A 12,144-nucleotide genomic window follows, 5' to 3' on the forward strand; every position below is an offset into this window, starting at 1 on the left:
TGCTGATGTAGAGAATGGGATGCTCCTCACCTTCCTGGACTTGTGACAGGACGGCTCCTAGTCCGGTGTCAGAAGCATCCGTTTGCAGCAGGAAGGGGCAGCCGAAATCAGGAGCGCGGAGTACCGGAGACGCCGTCAGTGCCGTCTTCAGTAGGGCGAAGGCCTCCTCGGCGGCTGTCGTCCAACAGATCTTCTCGGGCTGCCCCTTCCTGGTCAGGTCTGTCAGGGGGGCGGCTAAAGAGGAGAAGTTGGGGATAAAACAGCGATAGTACCCCGCCAACCCCAAAAAGGCTCGTACCTGGGACTTTGTCTGAGGCTTTGGAGCGGCGCGTATGGCTTCTACCTTCTTTTCCTGGGGGCGGATGAGGCCTCGGCCGACCTGGTATCCCAGGTACTTTGCCTCGGACAACGCTAGGTGGCATTTTCGGGGGTTGGCGGTTAGTCCAGCCCGCCGGAGCTCCGAGAGCACCCTCCGCAGACGTTCCAGATGTTCATCCCATGCCTCGGAATGCACCACGACGTCGTCCAAATATGCGGCTGCATACGCTTGGTGGGGTCTTAGGACGATGTCCATCATGCGCTGGAAGGTCGCTGGTGCTCCATGCAGGCCAAAGGGAAGGGTCCGGTACTGCCAGTGGCCACTAGGGGTAGAAAAAGCAGTCTTCGCTTTAGCAGAAGAGGTAAGTGGTACCTGCCAGTATCCCTTTGTGAGATCCAGGGTTGTGATGTACCGGGCCCTCCCTAGGCGGTCTAATAGCTCGTCGACCCGAGGCATGGGATAGCCGTCGAATTCGGAGACTTCGTTCAGCCGGCGGAAGTCATTGCAGAAGCGGAGGGTGCCATCCGGCTTGGGTACCATCACGATAGGGCTGGACCATGGGCTGCGAGATGGTTCGATTACCCCCAACTTCAGCATTTCCTGGATTTCCTCCTCAATAGCCTGCCGACGAGCTTCTGGGACTCGGTAGGGCCGTTGCCTGACGATTACTCCAGGGGGCGTCCTGATGTCGTGGTGGATGACGTTAGTCTGCCCGGGCGTAGGGGAGAACACATCTGAAAACTGTCTGACCAGGTGCTGCAGCTCGGTCTTCTGGGCAGCCGACAGGTGGGGATTCATGTCGACAACCACGGGATCGGTGAGACTGAGGGCGGCGAGTTGGTCTCGGGTCCCTTGCCACTTCTTTAGTAAGTTGAGGTGGTATAACTGCTCTGCTTGTCTTCTTCCAGGTTGGCGAATCCGGTAAGTCACTGGTCCAACCTTCTCCACAACGGTGTATGGCCCTTGCCACGACGCCAGGAATTTACAGGCAGAGGTAGGGACCAAAACCATAACTCTGTCTCCCGGCTGGAACTCCCGTGGTTGGGCTGCCCGATTATAGTGGCGTTGTTGGGCCTGCTGTGCCTTGCTGAGGTGGTCCCGGACTAATGGCATGACGCGGTCTATCCTCTCCCTCATCTGTTTTACGTGCTCGATGACCGTGCGGTGGGGTGCAGGCTGCTGTTCCCAGGCTTCTCGAGCGACATCCAGCAGGCCCCGAGGCTGGCGGCCGAAGAGGAGTTCGAAGGGGGTGAAACCAGTTGAGGCTTGAGGGACCTCGCGGATGCCGAAAAGGACGTAGGGGATCATAAGGTCCCAGTCCCGCTTGTCCTCCGCTGCTACTCTTCGGAGCATCTGTTTTAGGGTTTGGTTAAAGTGTTCCACGAGTCCGTCGGTCTGCGGATGATAGACAGTTGTCCTCAACTGTTTCACCCCCAGCAGCCTACAGAGGTCAGCCATTAGCCGGGACATGAATGGTGTTCCCTGGTCAGACAGGATCTCAGTTGGGATGCCGACCCGGCTGGCCAACAGAAACAGCTCCTGGGCGATGGCTTTCGCTGTGGCTTTCCGCAGGGGGACTGCTTCTGGATACCGGGTGGCGTAATCCACGATGACGAGGATGTGTTCATGTCCCCGGGCAGACTTAGGCAACGGCCCCACCAGATCCATTCCGATCCGCTCGAAGGGCACCTCGATGATGGGTAAGGGAATCAGCGGGCTGGGGGGAGGAGTCCTGGGAGCCGTGCGTTGGCAGGTCGGGCAGGTTTTACAGAAAGCCTTCACGTCAGCCTCCAGGCCTGGCCAGTTAAAACGATCCCGGATTCGCTGGATAGTATTAGCCGCTCCTAGGTGACCTGCCATCGGATGGGAGTGGGCCAGCTCGAGGATGGTCTCCGTCTTCGTCCGAGGGACGACCAAAAGTTCCTTCTCCTCCCCCCTTCGCTGGGCGACGCAGTATAGCAGACCGCTTCGGACTACAAAATGCGGGAGAGGATGGGGCCGTGGGAGGACGTCTTTGCCGTCAATGGCTCTAACCTGACTCCAACAGTGTTTCAGACGATCGTCCTCCCGCTGGTCTTTGGCAAAAGAGCCCCCCTCGCTGGCCTGTTGGAACACTTCATAGAAGAGGTTAGTATTTAACGAGGGGGACTCACCATCTCTCCCGCTGTCCGAAGCTAGCAGCGCCGGCCGGCGGCGTGGTCCCTGTGGCCGGCGACGGCGGCGACAGTTCCGTTCCGGGCTGGCGGGCTGGGCGGCGGCGGTGAGCAGGCGGTCAAACCCCGGCCAATCTCTTCCAAGCAGTAGTGGGACTGGTAAGTTCTTCACCAATCCAGCTTCAACGGGCCAGGTGCCATGGGCGGCAGCGATGTTCACGCGGCGAGCTGGAACTTGTTGGGTGTCTCCATGCACACACGTGATCGGTAGGTAACTTTTCTGGCCGGGGTAAGGAGGGCACAGATGGGCCTGGATGAGGGTGACGGCGCTGCCCGAATCCAGAAGCGCGCGGATGAGCTTGCCGTTCAACTTGACATCCGCCTCTGGAGCCGCAGGTGGAACGCGCTGATGGAGGATGCAGCCCGCCAGCCAGGTCCGCGGGGGCGTCGAGGGTTCAGCAGTAGGCATCGGCTCGTCCACCGGAGACGGAACTGTCGGTCTGCCAACTGCGCGCGAGGTGCCCTCCGGCGCGCGTCGCTCCTGGACCACCCTCCGGGGAAATGGCGGCACTCTCTCTCCCGCCTCCCGTTGGTGGACAGCATCCGCCAGCTCGATCGCCTCCACCAAGGCGAGGACAGTGGCGGGGTTCCTCATACCCACCGCCTGACGATGGGACCGAGGCAGGGCGCGGAGGAGGCGATCGACAACCACTCGTTCCACTACCTGAGCTGCGGTGGGTTCCCCGTCCAGCAGCCAATGTTGAGCCAGACGGACCAAATCAGCGGCCTGGGCTCGCGCTGGCACCCGGACTTTGAAGTCCCACTCATGGAACTGTTGCGCTGCACAGATGGGGGAAAGACCCAGCCGGGCGAGGATCTCACGTTTCACTTCCCTGTAGTCGTCAGTGATCGCGGGAGGAAGGGAAAAATAAGCTCGCTGAGCTTCACCAGTGAGGAGGGGTGCCAGCGCGGAAGCCCAATCTTCTATGGGCCATCCCTCACGGTTAGCAGTGGTTTCAAATATTTGTAGAAATGCCTCAACATCGTCGTGAGCCGTCATTTTGGGTAAAAGTCGGGTCGCTCGCGTTCGGGGGTCAGGCAGTGGAAACGGCTGGGCATTGAGGGCAGCGATGTCTTCTTCAGCTCTGCCCTGCCGAGTGGCCAGATGTTCCATTATTTGCTGCTGACGGATGCTTACTTCTGTGAGGCGTTGCAGTAATTCCTCCATTTCCACGGAGAGAGAGAGCGCCGACCGGTGCTGGGGGTGGTGAACAGAGAGAAAGAAAAAATATTACTGCGGTGAACTGCAAACACTTGTGTGTGATTTCTCATGCAGTTGCCCGCATTCTCCACCAGATGTCACGGGTGAGAAATCACACAACAAGGTCGCTCAGTGAACAATAGCCCCAGAGGGTGGATTTATTAGTGTTACTTCAAAAAGGGTGAAACGGTGAAACAAGATGAGTGCTGTCCTCGTGGCTGGTGCTCTTGTGAAATCCTCGTGCTCGTGAAGGTGGGTGTCCAGGCGTGCTCAGTCGGGCTGTCGGTCACTCGCTGCCTTCTGTTAAGTGAAGAACAAAGGGTTAGTACCAGCACGTTCAGCATGAGACAGGTTGTCTGTCGAAGTGAGAGAAGTGGCGGCTTTTACAGCCGCTTGATGATGGGCTGCAGCTGTGACCGATCAGCCCGTGATGAGGACGTGCAGGTGCTGTGCGTTGGTTGCCAGGGCGACGCTGATATGCCCAGAGAGACTCGTCACAATATATATATATATATATATATATATATATATAAAACCAGAATCCTAATATTCGAATCAAAAAATTAATTAGGATTGGCATGAAAAGAATGACAAAAGATGTTTATTAGGGAAAGTTATGTCGTTGCTAGGTGCAGTGTTATTTTAGTATTATATATTGATACTTTGCAGTCACGTGATATCTGGCGGGCAACAAACGCGGTTAGTGCATCCAATCGCACAACAACTATCTGGCATGTCGTGTACACCTCAAAACACCAACTTTTGTATATTAAAACTGGCAACGTCCTGGCAAGATCCTTGATTAGTTTACTGGTTTTCGTTGCTAGAGAATGACGTTCTTGCCTGCCAGCCAGTACAACTGACGTCACGTGCAAAGTATCAATAGTACTATAATATTTATTAATATTTTGAATTAGCCTTTTCATATTTTTGAATGCACAAGTCCAGGCAGGAGAAGGACAGAAGACAGGAGGTGCCAGCAGAAGGAAATAACACGGCAGAACTGACGGAGGGAGGAGCCAAGGCGGAGTCATGATGGGTCACAAGGTGGAGACCCAAGAGAATCCGCGAGGAAAATGGCCCAGGGCGGCATTGCTTGCCTGGAGGGCCGAGGTGACGTCGCCAGCTCGAGTGACCGTGGTGGAGGCGGGGGGCCTGGCAGAACAGGGCGACACCGGAGGGAACGAGGACCAACATGTAACCGGAGGTAAGGAGGATCCCAGTGAAGCTAGAGGGGTGGAGGGTTGAGGCGCAGCTAGAAGCCTTGGAGTTTGCAGTGCAACCAGCGTGACGAGAGACCAAGGTGGAGCCGGAGGGACGAGGGAGCACGGTGGAGCCTTAGTGATGGCAGACCACGGCGAAGCTGACGGAGCGCAGAGCCAAGGCGGATCCGAAGGGCTGACAGGTCGAGGTGGAGAGATGGGCCTGGAGGCCTGAGGTGTAGCCAGGGGATCCACTGAGCCTGAGGTGGAGCCAAAGAGCAGCGGGAATCAGCGGAGAAGTCGGAGCCGGGGAGCTACGAGACAACGGCGGGGCAGGTAAGTCTGGGGAATCAGATGGAATCAGCAGAGATGAGGTGACCGAGGGGTGGGCAGGATATTGGCTGGGATCAGGTCATCTATGATGTTGAGTTTTTCGAAATTGATGAGGCAGCGCTCCTCAACTTGCTAATCCCAGACAGCAAGAGTCAAGTCAAGTCAAGTCAAGTCAAGTCATCTTCATTTATATAGCGCTTTTAACAATGTAGATTGTTCCAAAGCAGCTTTACAGAGATAAGCGTATAATTTAAGGTAACAGAGATTGTTTCGGCTTTACAGCAGAGTTAAGTTATTTCCATCTAAAGTTAGTTTTGATTGATTTGCTTCCGTCGCAATGATCATTTGTTATTAAATTAGGGGCCGCTAAGACGACACCATTCTCTCTACACAGACTTTAAACGCGAAGATGTGAGAAACGCTGATGGCGTTCACATGCGCATTTAGAATGGGTTCTATAGTTATGTGCGTTTGAATATACGTAGGTTTGGAATTCCCTACAAGCCAAGCCTAAACAAAGTACTTGTCTTTCCTTATAAATTTTGATAAAGAATTTTATTTTATTTTGTTGCTTTGGGGTAGGAACGCGAAACGGATTTTCCCGACAACGCCTTATCTGTAGAGTGGTGGTGGGATCCTCCATAGGGAGAGACTAGTTGGCACTTCAGCACTGCGTTGTCATCGGTCCAGGCGAAGGTCCTTCGTCAGATCTGGATACGGCCTGGATCCGGCAGGCTGCAGGAAAACCTCGGGATAAACACAGACACTAAAATTAGCGTAGATGCCATTCTTCTCATGATGTAACGAGTACATCAGGATTTTTGGGAAGTGTTCCCGGTTCCGGCTGACCTAATATATGCAGCCTAACATTAAATTATAGAAGTCTATAATGTATTATGTGAAAGCTAGGTCAAAGAGATGTGTCTTTAATCTGGCTTTGAACTGACAGAGTGTGTCTGCTTCCCGGACAATGGTAGGAAGACTGTTCCAGAGTTTTGGTGCTAAATAGGAAAAGGATCGACCGCCAGCAGTCGATTTTTTATATTCTAGGTATTATCAACTGGCCGGAATTTTGAGATCGTAATAGACGTGACGGACTATAATGCGTTAAGAGCTCGCTCAAGTACTGCGGAGCTAAACCATTTAGTGCTTTGTAAGTGATCAGTAATATTTTAAAATTGATGCGATGTTTAATAGGGACCCAGTGCAGTTTTGACAGAACTGGGCTAATATGGTCATACTTCCTGGTTCTGGTAAGAACTCGAGCTGCTGCGTTTTGAACCAGCTGTAGTTTGTTTATTAAGCGTGCAGGGCAACCACCCAGTAGAGCATTACAATAATCTAGCCTTGAGGTCATGAACGCATGAACTAATTGTTCCGCATTTGTCAATGAGAGCATATGGCGTAATTTAGATATATTTTTAAGATGGAAAAATGCAGTTTTACAGATACTAGACACGTGACTTTCAAATGAAAGATTGGTATCAAAGAGCACACCCAGGTTCCTAACCGACGACGAAGACTTAACAGAGCAGCCATCAAGTGTTAGACAGTATTCTAGATTATTACGTGAGGAAGTTTTTTGTCCAATAATTAGAAACTCTGTTTTTTCAGAATTTAGAAGTAGGAAATTACAAGTCATACAATTTTTTATATCCGCTATGCATTCCGTTAATTTTGTGAATTGAATTTGTGGTTTTGAAGAAATATAGAGCTGAGTATCATCGGCATAACAGTGAAAGCTAATGCCATGTTTCCTAATGATATCTCCTAAGGGTAGCATGTACAGAGTGAACAGCAGCGGTCCTAATACTGAGCCTTGTGGTACGCCACTGAACTTGTGATCGATGAGACATCTCATCATTTACTGCTACAAACTGATAACGGTCAGATAAGTATGATTTAAACCATGCTAGTGCATTTCCCGTAATGCCAACATAATGTTCTAATCTATTTAAAAGAACGTTGTGGTCAATGGTGTCAAATGCAGCACTAAGATCGAGTAACACTAATAGAGAGATACAACCACGATCGGATGATAAGAGCAAATCATTTGTGACTCTAACGAGAGCTGTTTCGGTACTATGGTACGGTCTAAATCCTGACTGGAAATCCTTGCAGATATCATTTCTTTCAAGAAAGGAACACAGTTGTGAGGATACTGCCTTTTCTAATATCTTTGACAGAAAAGGAAGATTCGAGAGCTAAACCATAGCAAGACAGCAACATAGTGCCGTCCCAGATCCGGCCCACATCTGATATGCGTGGAATCCACATGTACCAGTTGTGGCCCGGATCTGGGCCCACACTATGTTGCTGTCTGGGATCGGAGAACTGTCTCACTGGACATGACTCCTCGCTGGATCTGGCGATCGAACACCGCACACTCATAAGGCGCAGTCGATGAACTCAATGAATGGACGGTGATCCTCCCCCAACAGCAGCATCTGGCCGAGGATATCGCCCACACCGGGGTGCTTCGAGAGAGAGTTCCAGGTACTCCTCCACATAATCCTCCAGAGACTGGCGGTTTTGTGAAAAGCAGTCCTCATAATCCGTTTGGGTCATTTCTTCTGTCATGCTTGCCATGGTAGTTAACAGAATCCTGATACAGAATATCAGATACTAACTTATTTAATGAACACAAAGAGAATACACAGGTGAATAGTTTACTATCATTACATTCAGCAGTGCATTTTAGCCATATTTCAAAGATAATAAGAGTGATTATAAAATGAAATATGTCCTTAAATCCTACTTAAAGGTCCCGTATTATGCCCCTTTTCACAAGATGTAAAATAAGTCTCTGATGTCTCCAGAGTGTGTATGTGAAGTTTCAGCTCAAAATACCCAACAGATCATTTTTTACAGCATGTTTAAATTGTCATTTTTTGGGGCTCAGAAAAACGCGCTGTTTTAGTGTGTGCCCTTTAAATGCAAATGAGCTGCTGCTGGACGACCCAGGGGGCGGAGCTTCATGAGCTCGCGCTCAGTCTCTCAGGACAATTTCATCTCACGGAATGATGATAATATCAGAAACTCTCAGTAACGGTGTTCATTTCGAGTCGGACAATAATGCCTACAGAGTCAGAGTGCTGTATAGAGATGGAACAGGTATAGTTTAGTAGTTTAATTACGGTTATTATAACGTATTTGTCATCTGCTTGAATGTATCCATTATTAATAGCCTACAAGTCTGCTGTCGGAATGATGATCAAACATATACTGATGAGTTTAATAAAGTTTATTGTACATCACACAAAAGATGAAGCGTCAGTTTTACTTCAGAAAATCACCGTAAGAGCTGAGTAAACACAGTAAGTTATAAGAAGTGCGCAAGTACATAAACGAATTTCGGTAGAGTTGAGGGAGCATTCCTGTGGGCGGAGGTTAGTCAAAAAACTGTTCTACTGACATCATTAAAGAAGGAAGTAGAGAGATGTAGTCCAAACGGGCCGTTCGATGTAGGCGACTTCTGTTAAAAATATCTCGCTTGGCATTGAACTTTGAGCTTTATCATTTTACAGATATTATTTATGCTCTAACAGCAACATTACACACTAACTAAAGTTTGAAACATGGGATCACGAAGAACGGGACCTTTAAGTGGGTGAAAAAAGCACTTTTAAGTTCAGCTAATTACATTTTATATAAATTTTAACTATAATATATTTTCATTTAATTGCAGTTAACATGCACTTACGTTTGGAAAACAATACATTCAGTTTGCACTTATAAGTGTATTATTTTAAAGTATATTATTTCCATAGTCTTTTTAAAAGTATACAAAAATGAGCTTTTCAACAAGGGTTTCTCAGCTGTTTTTATTGTCCACCAAGCAAAAATAATTTAGAAAAGAAATAACACCTCGTCTCAACAAGCAATTCGAGGTATCATTCATGTGCGAGACGAGTTATTCGTTGAGGGGTTTGCTCAATTCCCTTACTATAAGTATGAGCAATAGTAATAGTGATGCTTTCCTTGAAAACACCAGTATAGTGTATAGCAAGAACAAACATTGTGACATAAAATCAATGTACAAAAAACATGCAGCACACGCTTATTTCTACTTTTGCAAATAAAAACAAGATCTTTGTATACAAAGATCATAAAGAGGATAATAAAATACACCCGACACAGCAAACTCTATCTTGTGCCATATTCTTACGCACATACAAACACACTGGTATGTCATTATGAAGTCCTTTCTTGACAAAGCTGCATTTCACTTTATACAACAGTTACGGCTCTCTAATCTGATTTGATAAGCAGCGTTCCATGAGTAATGATATACATCAGATCTGCAGCGCTTCACTGTTCCAGAAAGACTCAGTCTGTGTGTTTGCTCAGAGATGCACAACACTGACAGTAATTGGCAATATTGTCTAAAATGTAAGTTCCTCAGTATTTACTTCGTGTTTATTTAACAAGATCATTTATAATAGATAGATAGATAGATAGATAGATAGATAGATAGATAGATAGATAGATAGATAGATAGATAGATAGATAGATAGATAGATAGATAGATAGATAGATAGATAGATAGATAATATTTGAGGCAGCCGTTTGTTTCCTGTTTGTCACAGTAAATCCTGACAGTTTATGACCTCGTTTCTGATTGAATGGGAATATGAGGCTAGCAGTTATTTCAGCTCTGCAGGCACTTATGGGATTTGGGAGGTGCCCATTATGACAACTGACATCAGTATCATGCCAGTAAATGTCAATCCCATATTTGCCTAGTTTATTTACAGAAATGAAATGTGTTTGATGCTGCAGAATGAAACAATGAAGATGTACAGTAATTGAATTGATAAACCCGTCATGCAACAACAAACCTTGTTACTGATCTCTAAACCTCTCTCTTATGTGCACTATAAACGGTATTAAATACTGATAAGATCGGAAATCAGCTAATGTAACTGTGTATCAGGCATTATGGGATGGCGTTTTGGTGCCTATACAGTTTAGAATCCCTCATTAATTCAGTTGAACAGGATGGGTTTTTTTTTAGAGTGACACAAAGCATCTAAAACCACAAAACATCAGAATTCATTAAATCGATTGATGAAACTGATGGCTGTACTGTTAGTTTCCCACCATAATGATGCCATATGGGATGATGTCAGTATAAAAATGTTTTGTTAGTAATTCATTATTTTGTACTATTTTACAAAAGACATTACATGAAGAGCTGTTGAAGCTACCTTTAAATTGATTTGTAAAACATTTAGCAATATTTCTTAATAAACCTTAATTTTCAAGTTAGAATAGTGAGAATAAAAGTGTTCACATTTACCACACATTAAAAAGGGGCACTTTGTAATAATGTCAAATTAACAGTTTTACTTTCAAGTGCATTTTAAATCATGGTTTTAATAATCACTTATTTTGATGTGTTGACTAACATAGCCTACTAAAGCACATGTAAAGTACTTGGTTAGAATTTTAACTCTAGTGTGTTATTCGATATTACATTTAAATGTAATATATTTATATTAAACTGCAACTTTGCCATTACAAATGTGTAATTACAAATATATTTAAATACATGACACAAGTGATAGAAATGACTGTAAAGTATATTTTAGTTTATACATAAATGCTTGTCAGTACATTCTGCAGTACATTTTAACCATATTTAAAAGACAATTGAAGTAATTATGATGATATTACATATAAAGATGTACTTAAGCGGGTTTAAAAAGCACTCTTAAGTTCCTTTTAATTGCATTTAATATACATTTAAACTAGAATACATTTTTATTTATTATTTTTACATATTAGCATATTTCTGAGTCATATAGACCTTCTGTAGCTCCGCCCCTTTTCAGCTCTGTGCTCCTTGTGTTCTGTCTTCCGGATTTTATTTCCACGGCATGAAGGAAAGATCTTACGAATTAAATGCTCATTTTAAAATCTTCCCGGTCTACTGATATTTGTTACTGTAACGATTTAAGTCCATTGATGAAGAATGTGTATATATATATATTGTAACGACTGAGACAATCAGACACATAACTATTTGTTACATTTAACAAATAAGCTTCAAAGCCCACTCTTAGGAATGAAACATCCCCCCAAAAGAGACAAGAGAGCAGGAAAGGTTTCAGTCGCCGGGGCAACGATCAGATAAGATGTCTTTATTGCTGTGAAAAATGTGGTCATGTGGTCAAGACCTAGGCCATGCATTGGAAAGACCTACAGACCTTAAAACAGACTTTCATTTATTGACAAACTGATCTATAAATTAACATGCATCCCAGAACATTTTGTGAATGGTTTACTGTCTTGTGTAGTGTCTTTTAATTCTATTATTTTTTGATACTGTGTATGTTACAATAGAATCAATGGTCAATGTAACCTCACCTATCCCATGTTTGGTCTCTATAAATTGGTAGTTTGAAGATCGAAATGATCGTGTATGTGATATGTTGATAGCTACACAACATATTAGTATTACAAGAATCTTTCATAGTTTCTTCATCAGCAACCAATCCAGCTGCACATGCAAATGAGCACGCTTAAAACAAAGATCCATAAATCAACAACAGAGTAATTTTCCCGCTTGGAAATTCCACCCTTCTCATTGGTCAAGCAAACCCGGAGAGGTGACCACCGCCTGCTATGCCTTCACTCCCCCAACAGAGTCAGACTGTAATCTCTTCAATCCAACTCAGAAGAAAACTGCAACTTTACCATCACTGAATGGGCAACCATCAACTCTTCCGAATTCCTCCCTTCTCCTGGTTGCTCTGTGTGGCTTCTCTGGCCCAGGGCCGGCAGGCCACAATCTGCAATCCAGCCATGTGCTCATGGAGAGAGAGAAAACCTTCAACCAGAACAAACCATTCGTGTTCATCACCATTTTTT

The sequence above is a fragment of the Squalius cephalus genome (genome assembly GCF_949319135.1).
Source record: "Squalius cephalus genome assembly, chromosome: 16".
Taxonomy (NCBI): domain Eukaryota; kingdom Metazoa; phylum Chordata; class Actinopteri; order Cypriniformes; family Leuciscidae; genus Squalius; species Squalius cephalus.